Raw genomic sequence first — 19,648 nt, forward strand, 5'->3', positions numbered from 1 at the left:
ACGGAGCATCTGCGCCAACCTAAGCATGAAGGAAGGCTATCAGAAAAATATTATTTATTTATTTATTTATTTATTTATTTATTTATTTATTTATTTATTTATTTATTTATTTATTAAGAAGACGCGGCTCGGGTCGCTACCTGTGCTGGAGAAAAGAGGTGATGTTTAGCGGGAACGGCCTCTGTTTTTTTAGTCCTCCATGGCCTAACTAAATTGCCTCGCACATTCGTCAGTCAAAATATCCTCTTTCGAATTTCACTCACAAGTTTATTCGCGCCAAATAAAATACGTTACGGTTCTGTAAACTACGTCTGTTAAAGCGCCCGAAGGGTCCAAAATATATGTAGGAGTTAACAGCTAATGTGAAACTATTGCAGTATTTACGAGGGTTTCGGAAAAGTCTGATACTCAAATTAGTGGCGTATATTAGAACGGTGTTAGAGCATCAGTTTCGTTCGTTCTAGAGTTGCAACAGTTGCAGTTGGCCAGAATGTGATATTGCTTTCTATTGTCGAGTTACCAGCTGTAAATTTGGTATGGTATGTCTTATTTCCACAAAGCAGAAACGAAGAAAAGTCCATAATTGCGGAGGGAAAGTGGGCAGAAAAGCAGCTCGTCGTAGCTCGGCCAGCCGCAACCCCAGAAAACAAAAGGAGCAGCAGAGCGGCAATTGTTCTTATAATTGCTTGCAATTCCAGCACTACAAAATACCATACATAAACATCACAGGTGAGCTAAAAACAAAGGCAGGTGCACAAATAAGATAGAAGAACGGTACAACATCCCAGTGCACTTCCCAGCCCTAAATAGTAGCATACAACTCACATATGAGAGAAAAAAAATATCAGGAGGGGAACAAGGCGCAATACCAATTTCATTAACAGTAAGATCATTTAGTAACATAGGTAGCCTGGAGCGCAACTTTCGCGATCCGTAGTTAATGTGCGATGTTGGTAAGTGCAGGTACTGTGGATTTATTGTATTGTAGAGAGCTTTGTGTCTGAAGTGAGCCATAGAAGTGACGTAGTTTATAATCCTTTTCTGCTAACTTTTATGTGATAGTACTAAACGACACTTTAAAAGGCCCTTTACTTTCGGTGTCCTAAGTTTATGGAACAAAAATGCTGATGGAAAGCCATATGGCTTGTTACTAATAGCATGAATATAGCTTTTTTTTTTTTGCGGCACGTGCAACCTGTTGATGTTAGTTTCATAAGTCGCACCCCAGAGAAGACAATACTAGTTTAAATTGTTCAGAAAAAAAAAGCTAATTATATATCGAGCATTTAATAGAGCAAGGGAGGTAGTTCAAGGAATAAATGTTTCCAGTCATCTGTGAATGTTTGTCTGCAAGAAAAGCTACGCGGCTGTGCCGGGTCATCATATGCTCAGATAATGCACATAAAGATGATATCCAAATTCACAAGTTTAATTTTAGCGTTGTTCGTTACCCATTGTTGCCGCTCTAATTTGGGAAGATATCTCAATTTTCAATAATATCTGTTGAAGATTTCGTGGTCAAAATGAGAAAAAAATATGCTGCCTACAGTCGGTAAGCTTTAGTAGGTATAAATACAACAACCCTCATCAAATTCGGTGCAGCGTATGGCGACCAATACGATTCCTCCGTTTGCACGTATTTAGACGTGGGCAACATAAAGCTATTTCTTGTGACCACGCAAAATAGGGCTTTTGTGGCTAGGTCAACAGAGCTCACATCTCTTCCTTCAACTTCAACAAATAATATGCTGATCTAACGCGCATCTTGCGAAATTACGCGAAGCGAAGCTTTCGCAAAGCCGTTTTAATAAAATGCTATAAATTCGTCCGTTTCATTCCTGTGTCTTCGGTGTAAACGAAACGCGTGCTCTCGCGTACTCGTGACAAATCTTGCATGGTTTTGTATTTCTTCATTGCTGCTTAGTTCTTTCAAAAGTACCGGCCACTTCTTGGCTAGTGCCCCGTTGTTTGTGTGTGTCATATTTTGAAGATCATAATCGTAACCAACGCGGAAACTGCCTTTTTTTTTTTTTGGCCGATCGCTCATTGCGGGTGTGCAACCTAATATGGAAATCGTAAACCCGCGGCGAGTAACGCAGAGAGCTGGTTGATGTCGACACGAGAGGAGTTTTAAAAAATGAAATCATAGGGTTCTACGTGCCGAGACCACGATCTGATTTTGAGGCACGCCGTAGTGAAGGACTCCGAAAATCGGGACCACCTGGGGTTCTTTAACGTGCACCTAAATCTAAGTGCACGGGTGTTTTCGCATTTCGCTCCCATCGAAATGCGGCCGCCATGGCAGGGATTCGATCCCGCGACGTCGTGCTCAGCATCAGCAGCTCAACGCCATAGCCACTAAGCAACCACGGCGGGTTCGCCCGATAGGAGTGTACGCGTGGCTGTGGCCTAATTATTATAATCATTCCGTTCGATATCTGGCGGCAACTAGTTGTGCCAATGTACCCTTCGACATGTTCTATTAATTGGAATGCATAGCCTGTGGGCGAACACGCATGTTGGATCGATGTGCTGAACCTGTAATTTCATCAGCAACTCGTTTCATTAAAATGGATTGTCCAACTGTGCGCTCTATACGAACAAATGAAATTTTATCCAGATTGGTATTGTGTACTCGTAAGGTATTTATCCTTGTCACCATTTCATTGCTTCTTGTGAAGATAGACCGCGACCTAAGCAGCGCGTTTCAAGAGAGAGATAGAGAGACAGAGAGAGAGAAAGGACGCATAGAAAGGCAAGGAGGTTAACTAGAAGGTACTTCCGGTTGGCTGCCCCGCACGTTTCAAGAATGACGAGGAACTCTATGGTGCTGTGTGTGTCTTTTCGTCGACATGCAACTAGAAGAGACTTCTTAGCTCGTTTATCTGTTTCCCACAGGAGAGTAAAGCATCTTTATTATTAACAATTGAATGGCGAGAGCAATGCGGGAGAAACCCTCATGCGTTCATGAAATAAATATCATGACAGAAAAAAAAGAAAGTTGTGGCCTAATGGTTAGAGCATCGGGTTACTGCGGTAGGGGGCGGAACTCCCAATGGTGCCGCCAGACGTGCCTAATTGGGGATAACTCGACCAGCGACCAACCGAACACGGGCCCAGGCAAAGCCCTGCAATGAAAGGCAAAGAGAGATTCGCTTAGAAATCCGCTGCCACAGTAAACCGTTGCTCGCCCATGGATGTGAGCATCCGCCTAGACATCCACCCCACGAAAACACAATGGTTTCCCCAAGTCTTCTTCTCCGAAAGTTGGTAGCAACCGTGAATCTATGCTCGTAAGCCCTCAGCAGACACTTCCATTTTTTTTACTTTACCCCCATCCCATAGCTGTCGCAAGCTCTTGCAAAAACTACATCATCTAAACGGCGCGTACACGGAAGAAGAATCAGCAGTTGAATAGCACCAAGTTAGTGGAGATTCACAATGTAAGCCAGGCCGCACTAGAACTAGCATCGTATCTACAAAAGCGCGTGTTCGAGAAGCCGTGAACTCGTTTAATAGAACGGCAGTTTGTGGTCACGTCAGAAACATCGCTTCCCTTTGTAAGGTAGGCTCTTCGTAGATCGGTTCAGTTTACAGAACTTTATGATTAAGTAATTCAAAAGAATTATGTGCCCCATTGAGCGAAACTCCATCGTAATCGGAGGGACCGAAAGAAGGCACCAAAAATAGCCGACGGCGCAAACAATAAAAACACGTCAAATAACGCTCGGATTGGCGTCAAATTTCTGAGTGAGGTTCCTGTAAAGAAGGCAAATTAATAACATTGAAATGAAAATGTGCTACACTTCGGTCTGGGTGCGAATCGAACGGGGCCCTCCCGTGTGCGAGGTGAGCACGTTTGCCCGGCCCCACGGCTGCTCTAAGGCTCTGGCTGCCTAAAGTGTGCGTAGTCCGTGCGTCGTTGCACACGTCACGCCGCAGCCATCTGGCTGACCAAACGTGTAGCTTAATGCATGCATCATTGGACAGGTGAAGAGGCAATCAACGGGGAGCAGGTGGCACCACGTCACGGCAAGTCACGCTACGTCACGTCAGGCTACATCAAGCTACGTCACGTCACGCTACGTCACGCTACGTCAAGAGTGCGCCTCGACGGAGCAGATCGGGCGAAATGGAATGCCTGCTGGTACACTAGCGCACCAGGTGTTGCGTGAGCGGAGACGGCATCGCCGCTGCACCAAACCTTCCTCGCTCTCGCTCTCGGAATCCTGCGTTATCCGTGCGTTCCATGTCCGCACAAGCTTTCACCTGCATGTTAACTGCGCCTCAGTAAGGCCGAATCGAAACGCCCCCAAGAGTCCCAACGCGCTCGCTTCCCCGCGAGGAGTTCATAACTCGAAGGACACCTGCGTCTACGTAAAGCGTGAGCTGCTGGGCGATGAGTCACTGCAAGGCCTGTTTATAATCACCGCGCTGGAAGAGCAGAAAAATAAACATAGCCATTCTGCATTGCGGAGCGTTTGTTGTGGAGTAAATTGTTGGGGCTCACAATAGCTACAAGTGTTGCTCTGCGTTTGTTTAGCGCATTCGAAGTGTCGTTTACGTAGCACCTTTCGTTGTGCCGCCGCTGCGGTTAAGGTTCCGGCATCGCTTTGGAGTAGATTTTCTATATGGACTCTAAAAAAAGGAAAAGGTTACGAGTTTGTGGAAGAGGGTTTTCGAAACTTCCTGACACTGCTCATGTTTTGTGAGGAGTTGGCCAACGTCGCCTAAATCTCCTGGTTGCAGTGAGTCGCGGAATGCGCAGAGTTCCGTGAGTCAAATAACAATGGCGCAGATCTAGGGCTAGAAAAATGAAACAGCCGCTATAGTTCGTGCTATACATCCCGTGTGTCCCGAAGCGAGGCTAGGAAAGTCACAGGGATAGGTCTGCATACCGTGCAGCGGATGTCGCAGTAGTTCGGTTTGTCGTAATTTCCCAGGTACACTTAGAGCGAGTGGACGGATAATTTCTTTTTGCGGTTTGCTCTGCGCTACGTTTCACGATTGGCAGCCATTCAAGGACCTTTATCACACGGTGATCCGGAAGATTCCGGGGCGGCATATGCTAACCCATCTCACAAAACGAGCAATAGACATGGCGCATTGATGACTAGGATCATAACAAGAAGTGACAGGAGAACACTTGACGCCGACGCATATAAGAGCTTGTTTCGAAGTTCTTGGTCATTTCCTATATCAGGAAAAACGCTCGCTGAGCATTCCAAGCATCAATGGCCATTAGATAGACTAAGAATCTCTGGACGTGTCGTAAGAAAAACAATAAAGTTCCCATTCTTATCCCACAGTGGTGCTGCTACCCGTAGGTGCGAACTGCTTAGCAGAGGAGGAAAATTTGTTCTACAACAAAACCCTCGCTACTCACGGGAAGCTGCACGAGGACGTCGTGCGCGTGGTAGGTTTACTGGTGGTAGATTTACTGACTTGGATATCAGTCCGTCGCCTGATTCGTTCTCGTGACGTAATAATAAGCGATATCCGACAATGGGATAAAGCCAAGGAGCAGAGAATAACGATACTCAACGATAAGATAAACCAAGGCCAAAACAACTTCCACGATTGTATACTGCAGACACAATAAAGCGCCATCAAGTCTTGATATCTAGTGAGGAAACGTAGCCAAGGTGTCGCCAAATTAAGGCAGCCGCCCACGAGATATAGCGAAAGCGACGTCCATTGAAATGCTAGACCAGCAATTCCTACTTCCAAGGCTAATATAACTGCTTCGCACTAACAATGCTATACCGCAATGCGTCCAGGTGCCTTGCATTCAGAACATCCATCAACAAGACACCGCCAAGGCACCACTCAATCAGGATAGCCCCCTAACGGATGCAGCTGCGTACCACCGACCCAAGGTGCCAGTGAGATGTATTTTGTTCTCACGTCTCAACGGTACCATGAACCAAATTTCCCGGTGACATGACTCTGGCTCTGCCTTCGACAAAAAATGGCCAGTATAATGAAGACGACGGAAAACTAAGAGTGCTCTGCCCATTTGCTGTCGACTGCAGCAATCACTTTTTGCGCTTCTGAGCCCTTGTTTTTTACCACGGTAGTACAGTGGTATAAGCGGATCGGTGGAATAAGCTTTGCTTCCTCATGATTATGCGCACAGAGGGCCGAGATCGACTTAGGCAGAATATTGCCTGGAGCCACGACCTCCTTCTAGACGTTGTCTAAAAAATTAAATCAAGTAATAAAAGAAACTTGCGACCTGAACTAACGGTGTGTGAAGATACCGATTCGCAATGCAAAGAGAAGCGTCCGCATTTAAAAAACAATATTTGCTCTGTGTACGGAATTCATTCATGTTTAAATTCTTATTTTTTTGTTACGACTACGGGCTATCTTTAAAAAAAATTGAAAAAAAAATCATTTGTCCAATCAGTCAAATAGAACTCGCGAAAGGTCACCGCGTTCGCTCTAGACGAAAGATAAAATAAGACAGCAAATTCAATTTCGCGATTTCAACTTGCAAAGCGTGTTTGTCAACGTAGTACTGTCTTAATGAAGTGCCTTCATTTCCTTTTTCTTCACTTTTGTGTTTCTTTTTTATGCACGCTTTACTCGAAAGTTTATTAAGGATTTCTTGAAACCCTAAGAAAAAGCTCAATTTCAGAGTTTGTTCCCGGCTGAAATTGCACCCTGTACTTTATTCACTAGGCTGCATTGGAAGAATCTACCTTTTTTTTAAAGGTAGATTCTTCCAATATAGTAAAAGCACAGCGCAGCGACCGCGAGATAGCGATACCATTCAACAGATGCGGTAGTTACCGAAGGCTGGGTAATTAAGAAGAGGCCAGAGCTTCTAGAGTGTCTGGGGAAACACTTGTCATCGTATGATTCTAAAACAAAGCTAGACAGTTCTAATTTAGCGTGCGCGAGCCAGCTGCCGTTTCAACTATGCACATGCGTCGAATGTAACAATGAAGTTAGCTGCTGTTTGCGGGCTCTGAGGAGAACTCTCGCGAGATCCCGTTGCCGGAGGGATCGTCCGAGCGTTTTCAAAAATGGCAGCCGTTTAGTTTGGTGACTTATTGATGGATTATTGGAGTTTAACGCCCTAAAGCAACTATTGGGCTCAGTCTGGACTGGCAGTACTGGCTGAACCGCGCCGTGGTTACTGCTCCCGTAGACACTAGCGCCTGAGTTCCCTCTGGTGAGTATAGTAAGAAAATATAGGATCACTGCACTTAATTCGTATAGATAGTTTTCATGTGACGTCATGGACACAGTTCTCACCGTGATAGTACCCAAACATGGTGGTCACGATGGCGTCAGGACACCGTATCACCCCCTCGCACACTGTTTTGCTTTTTGACGACGACTGGTTTTCAACGGTTTATCACTGTTATCACTTTGTCGTTCGATGCAAGACGAGCCTGTCGTGCTCTCATCCTGTCAAGTTTCTTGCTTATACGCCCTTTCTCGATGTGCTAATACTCATAAATGGCGGCCTCTATGACGTCTGTGCAAACTATCAATACGCAGAAATGTGGTCGGGGTAAAAGTTTATTTATTTAACATTCAGATATCTTCATCCGGGCCTGCGCTCCTTTTCGCAAGTCGTTTGCATCACTGTGGAAGCTGTGCGACTCCCTACCCAATAGGAAGGCCGAGTACTCCTCGAGGTGTGTTCATCTGCGCCGCGTCGTCTGCTCACAGTCACAATAATTCGCTGTATACGACGTGCATGCGCAAAGGTCCTAACATGTCACGTATAGCTCCAATCCATCATGTACTAAGCAAAAATAGCACTGCATAGTCCTGTCGATAATCAGACAGTCGCGTCCGGAACTATATTCCACTGCGCAAGGGTATTGCTTGTGTGCGCCTCGTACCTTCGGTAGTGCGGCGAACGACTTGTGAGATAGAATGTCGGTTGAGATCGCATATCCTACATTAGCAAATGCAAGTCAGAGTTTGTGACGTAAGAGTGGAGTGAAATGAATGAACGAATGAATGAATGAATTAGGGTTATTTAGCAACAGTTGGATTTGCAGAGAAAAAGTCTGACTAGGTTTTTTTGTCGCGATTAATAGAGATACTCTTATGATAATTCATTATTTTCTAAAGTTTTTCTTGTTATCCTCGCATGCACTGTTGCACCACCACTATACGACACATGCACTATTTATGCTTTCCAATTGCGTCTGTTTTATTTTGTTTTATTTTTTGTTATGTTTATTATACCACGAGGTCACATTGCGGTGTTTTACACTAAGGAACCTCTTTTTGTATATTCTACTCCATCTGTAATACCTGCAAGTTTATTGCCCATGAACTCAAATTCGAATGAATGAATGAATGAATGAATGAATGAATGAATGAATGTTTTATATGTTCCTGTCAATTAGGGAATGTACGAAGTAGGGCATAAGGGAACGGAGTCAACTATAAACGGAGCGCCTCTTGCGGCCACGGCGGAACGTATACTTTCAATCTCTGGCGTCACGTATTATTATTTGAACTTAGGTGCAGGCAACTGGCCATTTCGCTGTTAACCAAGGCCAAGACCGTCGCTATGCAATGAGCGAGAAGAAAGGGAGCATATCCGAACTTTTATTTAATATATGCACAATATTTCCTACGTTTGACCAGAGGCTTTCCGGAGTTCTGAAGTCGAATACTTGCTGCGCACGCCGCAGTTAAATCAATCAACATTTGAATCAAGCTAGCTACGTAGTCTGCGCGAGGCAGTTCCGACAACGGCATCCCGGTAGTGGCGACAGGTGGCTGTGAACAAAAGGGTCCCCGTAGCGATTTTCCTATAGTTTCTTGATTAATTTGTCTTTCAACCTCCGCAAGTCGGATACGGTTTCAGTGCAGCCCGCGTCACATAGATTAGTCAGCGTGCTCGACGCGGTGTCAAGTTGCAACGAGAGTTCCAGGTGCGCGTTCGCCCATAATGCGCCTAACAAGTAAAGACACACACACACACACACACAAACACACACACACACACACACAAACACACACACACACACACACACACACACACACACACACGCACGCACGCACGCACACACACACACACACACACACAGAAAGAGAGAGAGAGAGAGATGAGGGAATAGAAACAAATGGGGGAAACAGGTTGGCCACGTGTCGTGCGGTTAGTGCGGCATCCTATGAAATTCCACATAGAAACAAGTGCATCCCGTGGGCCTTTAAGTTCTCTGCCACATGAAATCCTTTCTACGTCTTTCGATCCTCCGAGGCGAGTTTTTTTACAGAAGTAAATAAAGCATAAACGAAGGAACAAAAAGAAAGAATAAAAAAAATGAAGTGAGCGAATAAACAAAGAAAAATAAGCGAAATAATTAAATACAGAAAGAAAACAATGAATCGAAATCGAAGAAAGAAAGAAAGAAAGAAAGAGAGAAAGAAAGAAAGAAAGAAAGAAAGAAAGAAAGAAAGAAAGAAAGAAAGAAAGAAATGTCAGTAAGAAAGAAAGAGATAGACCCTCTAGACTGCCAGCGGATTCCGCGTATTACTTGCCACGACGGAAAGTAATTTTCTTCTGTCACCCCCAAAAACCTTCTCAGCGATTGTTGTATATATATATTTTTTTCATTCTTATTTCTTTTCCTTTTTTATCTCGCGTATTGAAGAAATATAAGCTCTCGGGCCTAATTGTGCGTCCTCCAATTCGAAGAAAATATCATGGGGATGATACACGGGAAGGTAAACAACGAAAGAGATCAAATTAACTCCGATCAAATTTCCGACGATGCAAACAGAACTGCAGAAAGGACGAAAGATGTCAACGGTTTCGAGTGGGCAGCAGGAGAAAGATATTCGCGAGCTTAGAGTGATGGACATGCTCTGTTCGATCACCTTCAAAACCGAAAAAAAAAACGTTTTGTGGACACCGAGGTACGTCTCGTAAGCATGTGCATACACGCGTGCGTTTCTTTCGAAAAAGGGTGGCTGCTTAGGCTAGTTGGTAATTCACGGTAAAAACGATGTACAGCACGAAGGACAAGGACTGAGAGAGACGACAAACACTGCGCAGTGTTTGTCAACTCTGTGAGTCCTTGTCCTTCGCGCTGTACGTCGTTTTTACCCTTTCTTTCGATTGTGAGATCTTTTCGGCCAGTCGCATAGAGGCAATCGAAGGAAGTCCAACGATCACAACGACGACGGCAAGAACAGCGACCAGGCAATTTGCAGTTTGGCTTCGAATGAACCGCGAACTATTCTTGCCTTTGATACCTAGGAATTACGGATATTGCCCCGGCGGTCAGCTGTTGAACTTCACCGGAATGAACCAGTAAAGCTCAATAGGCAGTAAGTTCATTTAGTATTTTTTTTAATATATACTTCAAAAGAGTGCCCGAATTTCAGTAACCTTCAGTTAGCAACGTGCAGACCATACGCCTGTCAAATCACGTGCGTATTTTGTGCATTTATTTGTAACTTTCCTGCCGCCTTATAGCAATAGATCTTGGTCAAAATTCTGCTGTAACGCAGGAGGACGGTACGACCAAGAGCTGCAAACACGCATATTATTGGAAGGGCGTATCTTCTCCATGTTGCTAACTGAAAATTGTTGAAGTTCAGGTGGCCTTCTGAAATATCATCTTTTCTTAAATGCTGCCCATTGAATTGAGCTGGTGGTGCATTGTGGCGAAGTTTGAATAATAGCGGAAATGACAATGGTGGAAATTCCTGGGAATATGGTAGCTTTCTTCAAGTGCAATTCAATTTATTTCAATTTATTTCAACTCCGCATCAAATAGCTTGACGGAGCCATGGAGCCACTGGCAGGCAATAGGATACAAGGAATATCAAACTATTGCTCAGCGACAAAGTATTTGACAAAGTGAGTTTCCGCATATTTACTTTTAGCTTCAAATGCTTCTCTGTCTTGCAGGTCAACAGTAGTGAAATCTCACTTTCAACAGCCGTTACCAGCCCTTACATATGATCATATGAGAACGCATATGTTTCATATGTGTTCTCATTTGATCATACGAGATTATTGGATATGTGGCATACTTGTACGTTTCATATGAGATTTTTCAATACGGTCCTATTGATAATATTGCGGCACATATACTGGTATACTTCAAATCCAAAATTTTGCACTGAGGCTGATCAATATCTACACTATATTCAACTAGGCTTCTTACACAGTCAAAAATTTTGTTGCAGTTTACCTTTAGGTTTAATGACACAATTCGATTCTTCGTCTGTACACCTATATGGTTGCGTGTAATAGTCGAGGCTTATTGTCATCGCCGTAGTCGCAATCTCTGAAAGCGCCATCTTACGTCAGCCGCAAACTTGCTGTTGTTGTTTTCAACAACGTGCAGCCTGTTGTGTTTCAAACAACAAACTAACAATGCGGAAGAGAGGAGCGCTGATAAGTGTCAAATCCAACATCAACGCATTTCGTCACAGGTTTCGAGCACGCATTCCTCGTAAGTGGTCCTAAGCATCTAATTACCACTAAATTATTAATGCTTCAATCCTGTTCACCTCCAATTACGCAAGTGGGCAGGAGCGTCACAGTGAATGGCTCCAAAGTTAATCATTGGAACTTTAATAATTAGCTAACATCATTTTGTAATTTACAAATAGTTTAGGCCTCTTCAAGTAATTCAGCCGATTAGATAGAACTACGTCGTCTACAACGGACGATTTCTTTGACACGAGTTGGTTTGCACTAAAAATGCTATCACCCTGCCTACGTTTGGGTTGCCAAATGCCGGCACATGGCCTTGCACAGCTTCAGTAAAGAACACATTACAGGACATGTTGGCGCCCGCAGACGTGACATTCAGCAGGAAGAAATGAGAGATGATGGTTTGTCTGCGAGCTTCTTTCCATTTTTGTCTACCACCCCTTACCAGTCGTCCCGGCTGCAGGAGCTGATATTTATCTCCTAGTAAGCTAGAGTCATTCTATGCTCAAGTAGCCTTACATGCGAAGCGCCGCAGTGTACGTGTTTGTGGCAAGGATATTCTCTGTCCAGGCTGAGTGCAGAAAGAAATAAAAAGGAGTAAGGAAACAAGAGCGATCAGTTGACGAAATGCGAGAGGTTGTCAGGCGCGATGATAAATGGCCGAGACTAATTAATTTTTGTTTGCCTCTTTCTTTCTCTTGTTTTCTTCCAAGGTCTTCAATCCTTTTCACGTGTTCCGTTTCTTTCCCGGAACGCGAACGCGAAGATGGTTGGTTACACTCCACGACGGAAGTACAACACTTTGAGTACAGTCAAGCAAGTTCGGGGAGAAGAAAAAGCCGCCTCACTTCCGTCTTGGACCGGAAGTGACAGCCGTCCAGCAGAGAAGAAAAGGAAGGAAGTAAATAGCGGGCAAGAAACGTGGCGAAGAAACACGAAGCGGTACAAAAGAGGAGGAAAGGCGGGCGAGCAACTGCGGTGAGAAGAAATACAGAAATTCGCATCGCTCAGCAAAACTTGTTCCAATCCAAAACACGTTGCTGAGGAGTGCACCAGGAAGCACAGACAGCGATGGCGATGTAAGCGCATACACCGGATGCTGAAAGATCAACACACGTTCTCTGAAGTCCAGGACAGAGCCGCTAACCAAGGGAGGTAGTCAAAGCACGTCCGCTAGGGTCAAGCGTCTTTTCTGCGAATAAAAGCAGTTTTTTCTGGCTCCAGGAAGCCCGCAAAATTTTGAAGCAGTGTGCGTGTGCGTGTGTGTGTCTGCGTGCGTGTGTGCGTGCGCGTGTATGTGTGTGTTATTTTATCTGAACTTGCCCCAACAAAGCCCACCTCGGCCTTTTCAGTTTGCAGTTACACGCCCGAAGTCAGTCAGGTTGTTGCAGAACCACATCTACCCCACAAAAATAAAGAAGCTGTGGCAAGATTAGACAGACAGACAGACAGACAGACAGACAGACAGACAGACAGACAGACAGACAGACAGACAGACAGACAGACAGACAGACAGACAGACAGACAGACAGACAGACAGACAGACAGACAGACAGACAGACAGACAGACAGACAGACAGACAGACAGACAGACAGACAGACAGACAGACAGACAGACAGACAGACAGACAGACAGACAGACAGACAGACAGACAGACAGACAGACAGACAGACAGACAGACAGACAGACAGACAGACAGACAGACAGACAGACAGACAGACAGACAGACAGACAGACAGACAGACAGACAGACAGACAGACAGACAGACAGACAGACAGACAGACAGACAGACAGACAGACAGACAGACAGACAGACAGACAGACAGACAGACAGACAGACAGACAGACAGACAGACAGACAGACAGACAGACAGACAGACAGACAGACAGACAGACAGACAGACAGACAGACAGACAGACAGACAGATAGATAGATAGATAGATAGATAGATAGATAGATAGATAGATGAAATATGGTTGAAGTAGGCTAAGAATGCTATTCGCCTTTAAAATTATAGTTAAGAATCTATGTACCGAAGTCCATAGTAAAATATTTCGTAAAGTAGAGAACTTCGTTAAGCCGGGAACACTCGGAAAGCTCCGGCGAATAACATTATACTATTTGAAGAGCAAACAAGAAGTAATTTTAGCCTCTGTACGCAATCATCGTAGACTGTCAGTGCTTTGATCGCGCGTCTCGTGTTCTTTCCAGAGTTGTCTGTAAGAGGAAAGTTCAGCCAATCCCGATTCTCCACATATCATAAGCGAAAGTTGTCGGCGAAAGGCAAAGTTCACTGGCGAAAGGGAAGCAGTCTTTAATTAAGAGTAATTTTTTCTAACAACGTTTACTTAGGATCTTAGACGCTTTAGAAAATTTGAAGCAAAGCATTATGTTAAAAAAATGGAAGCACGAAGCTTACATTGCCGTAACGCTGATCCAGAAACAGATGTCGCAGTTCAGTAAGCTGCACCTGTTAAAGCACCTAACGAGTACTGGTTGCACTTTATGGGTACGTAGAGTTTTGCGACGCATCAGATGGTTTACAAAAATGTCCTACTCGCAAACTCGTGGTCTACTTCAGAGCGGTAAGTGTGCAAACCATCAGTTTCATCAGCCTTGGATGCCTTAATAACTGCAGTATACCGAACAGTAATATCTTGTTTCATTACTTAGTTACAGAGTTAAACGTTCTACAATGCAGCTTTTTCCTTTCTTTTTTTTTCAATATTCAGCACTACTTCTTAAAGCCGAGCTAAAGGGGACTCTCCTGACATTTTCAACGAGAGCTTACGATTGGGCTGCGTTCACCGATGACGTCCGAGTAGCACAAGTTGCATAGTTAGTACACAATGTCTGCAAAAAAAAAAAACAGAATTCAAATGCCAAGGCTGAGTAGCAAAAACATCTAAAAGATGCTTTTCCGAATACTTTTCGCTGTTACGTATGTAGAGTCATCGCAGGGAACACAGATGGTGACGAAAGGTCGGCCCAAATCCAGCTCGAGCAGCGCCCAGGCGAGATCAGTTCTCTTTCGCAAAAGCTTCTTTATCGCGGCCTTTCAAATCGATTACACTTTGTGGATTCAGCTTCTCGTTCGACGACGTCAACTTCAGATTACCAATTCTACGACCACCCCTAATGGGGGCTGAATTTTCTACGACTGCAACGACAGCGTTTTTCTTTTTCGTACCTTTCTCCACGCCGAGCACTATTAATGGATCGCAGCTACAGGCATTGCGCGAGACGCTCGGGCCAATTCAAGTCCACAACCCGAGCGAATGCGGTGAATGGGTAGATTGGGTGTTCGGGGTGGGAATTATACGGGAGCCGCGGCGGCGTTAAATGGACGTCCTGATCGGGAGAGCGTGCAAGTGCGCACTCTATGCATTCCTGCAGTTCTGCGCAAGAAAACGAAACTAAAGAAAACAAGGGGGAAAAAAAGAAAGTTGATAGAAGAAAAAAGCTCTTCCGTTCGCCGCCACTCGTGGCGCGCTCTCGTGGGGATTAAGGGCCACGATGACTGGGTTGTAGTTGCGCGAGCGCAACTCTGTGTATAGTTGGGGCGATGGCAGCGAGGGCCCGTGGACTGGCGCACGTAGTTCTATGCAAGGACACGCCGCTCGAACCCCGAGTCTAGTCCCAGTCGGCCGTTCCACACTATGTCGTGGATACAGAGTCTGCGCATCGTCGTTAGCCCTAACGAACGCCTATGTTTGTTTGTTCTTGTTTGTTTGGTTTGTTTCAGTTTTTTTTTTCTACCTCTCTCTCTATCGACCCGCAAACAACGGGGTCTCGATTTGGGGATTTCATTAACGCTGTCAGTGCGCTAATTATTAGGACTACGAATAACTCAGCGGCTTCATTAGGCAGTGTTCGGCCGAAAGAGCTTGAAAGCCACGTTTGCTTTCACGAGCGCCGCGCTAGATGGCCACGAGCAACGATAGTGTTCGGGGCTGTGCGAGACTTTCGAAGACCGCACTACACACCGGATGTCCCAGATAACATGAAACAAGATTTAAAAGGAAGTGAAGTTGTTTTCCTGTGGGGATGAGAGCAAGTGCAATACCCCCCTCGAGTCACTAATGATAATTGGGCCTTCCAAATGTCTACGTATTTTTCTGGAAATACGACTCAAACATTGCAGAAAAAGGAAAGTTGGGACCTCTAGAACGAATATTTAAGTCCCTTCTGGGCAGTCTTTGTAAATATAAAAAACACTTATGACGGATATTGACCTCTTCCTGTATTCATTGGATATTGTATATTGACCATGTGCTATTTAATCAAAAGAAATGTAATAGTTGTCTCAAGGAAATGAGCTTGTTATTATTGAATCGAAGCAACAGTGATACAGAGCAACTCACAGAAATTTTCGTAAAAGCTGGTAGCGCGCATCTTAAGTCATCTTTCTTTTCCATTACTCAATATGTGCTAAGGTGACCTATGACATTGTTTTCTCGGTGACAGAGGGTTACGTTCGCAATCAGCGCCATGTTCAAGGTTGCCATCTTGTCGTCATTAGCCGGGACACTCAAAAGCATGTTGGGTCTCCATAAAAATTAAAAGAAAATTCTGATGTTTTACGTGCTAAAACCACGACGTGATTACGAGGCTCACGCTGGAGGTGGGCTCCGGATAAATTTTGGCCACTTGGGAATCCTTTAACCTGCCCCCAAATCGTTCCCCCATCGAAGTGCGCGCCCCAAGATCTTTAATGTGCCCCCATCGAAATGCGGCCGCCGCGGCCGGGATTTGGTCCCGCGACCACGTGCTTGGCAGCGCACCGCCATAGCCGCTAAGCCACCACGACGGGTGTCTCCCTAAGGAAACACGCTGATCGACCGAGGTATGTTTTGCAGACTCGTGAAGGAGTGACCTCCATGTCGCCGCCTCATATGAAGTGACATAAGGTGACATTGCGTCCAGTGAGGCGTACCTCATAGTACAAGAACACATGCATGGATGGATGGATGGATGGATGGATGGATGGATGGATGGATGGATGGATGGATGGATGGATGGATGGACGGACGGACGGAGGGACGGACGGACGGACAGATGGACGTATGTATGTATGTATGTATGTATGTATGTATGTATGTATGTATGTATGTATGTATGTATGTATGTATGTATGTATGTATGTATGTATGTATGTATGTATGTATGTATGTATGTATGTATGTATGTATGTTATTAGCGTCCCGTTTGGAACGGGGCGGCGAGTTGCGCCACCAGGCTCTTGCACTAATTGCAATAAATGTGTGAGCACGCCATTACTTGTCCTTGCTTAAGAAAAAAAACAGAAAAAGAGGAAAATAGAGTTTCGGCAACGGTTTTTTGACCGTGTCACATGTGTGAAGAATCTTCGCAGCCTTTACTCGCAGTTTTCATATCACATGTACGTTGTCTCTTCTAGAAGCAACCCACTAGTTCATGCGCTAGCAGTTTTCCTGCCTTGTCCTCACTCTGTGTATTTTATCGTTCTGCTAAAAAGACGCATCCTTTCAAATCGAGCACGCGAACCAAGGTCGTTATACCCTTAATATATGAATTTTAAATTTTTGTGTTATATGACAAGACCTGGCGATAGCTCACATGCGCTGCGGTACGGAAAAAGAAAAACAGGAACAAGCGGTAATAGAGAGGACTGCGTTTTGCTAATCATTGCGAAAGGACGGCGAATCAGCGATGACAGATGAACGTAAAATAAGAAACCATATGATTGTTCCAAGTCAAAATGGAGACGTTCTGACAAATTTACGAGAATCGACGTCGACGATGGTTTTGCCGCAGTACGTACGCGATTAGCAATATGAATCTGCGTTTAGTTTCTTCATTTTAATCGAATACTCGTGTCGCGGCTTGCCTTTGTATCAACCATATTCAGCAGTCACTCTACCTGGTGAAAAATCGCAAACTCTTGATGTCTCGTGAGTTCAATGCTCCCTTGATTCCACGTGCTTGCCCAAAATCATGGCAGCCTCGCGTCGAGCGACATTTTTGATACTGCGACGATGGTGGACCAAGATGTCGCTGATATCGATAGGTTCAATGCGACGGCAGCAGTTGTTGAAAGCGTCTTTACTGAGGGGACGGCCTCGAGGCCTGCCAGTAGAATGGCTGAACATATCGACACGCTCATTTATTCACGGCAGGGTGTTCAAGCTGGCCTCCCGGATGCAACAGAGGAGGATGGGCTATGAGCTGCTCTCTAACCGTTGCCTGCAGGCCGTGTACATTTTGCACGCTGGCATTGGAAATGGCCGGCTTAACGATGTCTGATGCTTGTAGTAGGCGGGCAAGCCCACTATAAGATGAGACGTGCTTACGAGCTCATCATCTTGATGTCCGAGGGGCGAGCGACTGGCCGGCTTGCCGGGTTCGCCAGCACTGCTGTTTGTCTTCCAATTTTGCGCTAAGCGAGATGTTAGGGCGACACCCAAAGGAAGCCTTCACACCATGGCCTAACCTTTGTTGATGATAACTATCACGCAATTACGCTGTCGGAAGTTAGAAATGACCAGACACTGGACTATAAGCACTAGCTAGATGCTTGAATAAAGGGAAAATCAGACATCCACCCGTTCGTAGCAATTGCTACAAAGGAAACCCATACGGGTTTCTCGAAAGAAAAGCCTCATAGTTGAAGAAAAATTCGTCCTGGTCCGGGACTCGAACCCGGGACCACCGCCTTTCCGGGGCAGCCGCTCTACCATCTGAGCTAACCAGGCGGCTAGCAGATGGTAGGGCGAAGTCGAATTAGTCGACAACACGAAGCAAAGGCAAGAGTTTGACGTAGTAGTTCCGCAGAACTACTACGTCTAACTAGATGCTTGTATTTCACAAACTAAACTCTCTGACTACATGCTCCGGCTTAGTCTGGCAGTCTGTACTTCCAGATAAAGGTCGGAAGTTTGTATTCGCGCTGACCGGCGTGATTCCTGCCCCCTACCCCCTCTTTCCGGGCAAGTAATTAGTATTCACTCTGGAAATCAGACAGGCGTGACCAAGCAGTGAGACGTACAGACAAGAATGTCTGCTAACAACGCGACTAAATACAGCTATTTTTTTCGTGTCGCCTGTGAGATTTAGCAACGATGCAAATGTTCAGACTAATGACATGCAAAATACCCCGACAGCAACTTTGCCAGCTGATATCGTTGACGGGTGCGGCTACTGGAGAAAGCAAATTAATCGCAGCAGAAGTTTCGCAGCAGTGAAATCGTGAAAATACCTGCAGCACTGGACGAAAGAATACTCGAGAGCAACTGACAGAAATGGTCTGTCCGAACTATTTTCGGTCAACCGAGCAGATCTTTTGGGCTGCTTGGTGACAAGACGTGCTGTGAAGCCAACTAAAGAGTCGCAGTTCCGCTCGGAAGGCGAAGAATCGATTGTGATACCAAATTGGTACAAAGCTTTACGAAGCAAGGATAGTAGATTTATTGGCCGCATAAACCTGGAAGCATTCGCTCACTAACTGAATTAACAAGCACGGTGTCAGCGCGCACAAGCAAACATGAACAAATCAAACTCGATGAGCGCGGGCACTCGCAGGAAAACGCCAGAGGCTGTTGTGAGCAATCGCGGCAGCAGCAGCGAGCGACCTGACCTTCGTTCGGTCTACCGCTTCAGCGCAAGAGCGGAGACACAGCGCGCACAAAGGTATAAGCCGTTTGCCGATCCCTTTCAAGATGCGGCGGGCGCGACCACGTGCGGCCGTGAAGAGTGCACACTTGTTGGCAGAGTCGAAGGAGCCCCTCCCTCCCTCCCGAGCTGCCTGTCCGCGTACCTTCGACTTTGTACGTAACATCACGGCGACGGCGACGGCAAAAAATGCCCCCGGAGTGTCCATATAGTTGCTAACACAATAAAACGATCTCCGAGCCAAAGCAGGTGACAACCCAAGGGGCAGAAACTTCGCCTGTCCTGCTTCGTCGTTAATCCCTACGTGGCTCATACCTTCTCAGCGCGACTGCGGATTCTCTCTATGCGAGTGTCTGGGCCGGTATAACGTAGCGATTCTTTTTGCTCGATTCTATGATTTTCTTATCACCCACCAGTAACTACCGGCGGATCGTGGTGATAACGGACGCGGAGCGCAGCTCGGACGACTGAAGATTCGCTTAAAGGAATTGCAGTGGAATCGTTACGCTATCCAGGTTCACTCAAGAAGATCGACACTTGCGGTGACCGATCGCAGTA

At 45.5% G+C, this 19,648-nt stretch overlaps 1 protein-coding gene and 1 non-coding gene across 3 annotated transcripts in view; both read right to left on the reverse strand.

The window, feature by feature from the left end:
- LOC142589699 (uncharacterized) overlaps positions 1-19,648 on the reverse strand; it is a 224,779-nt gene that overhangs the window by 17,644 nt on the left and 187,487 nt on the right. The gene's annotated exons all lie outside the window — the stretch shown is intronic.
- On the reverse strand, positions 18,100-18,174 carry TRNAS-GGA (transfer RNA serine (anticodon GGA)). Its single transcript has one exon. It is a non-coding gene; the product is annotated as a tRNA-Ser (tRNA).

Source organism: Dermacentor variabilis, chromosome 8 (assembly GCF_050947875.1).
Source record: "Dermacentor variabilis isolate Ectoservices chromosome 8, ASM5094787v1, whole genome shotgun sequence".
Taxonomy (NCBI): domain Eukaryota; kingdom Metazoa; phylum Arthropoda; class Arachnida; order Ixodida; family Ixodidae; genus Dermacentor; species Dermacentor variabilis.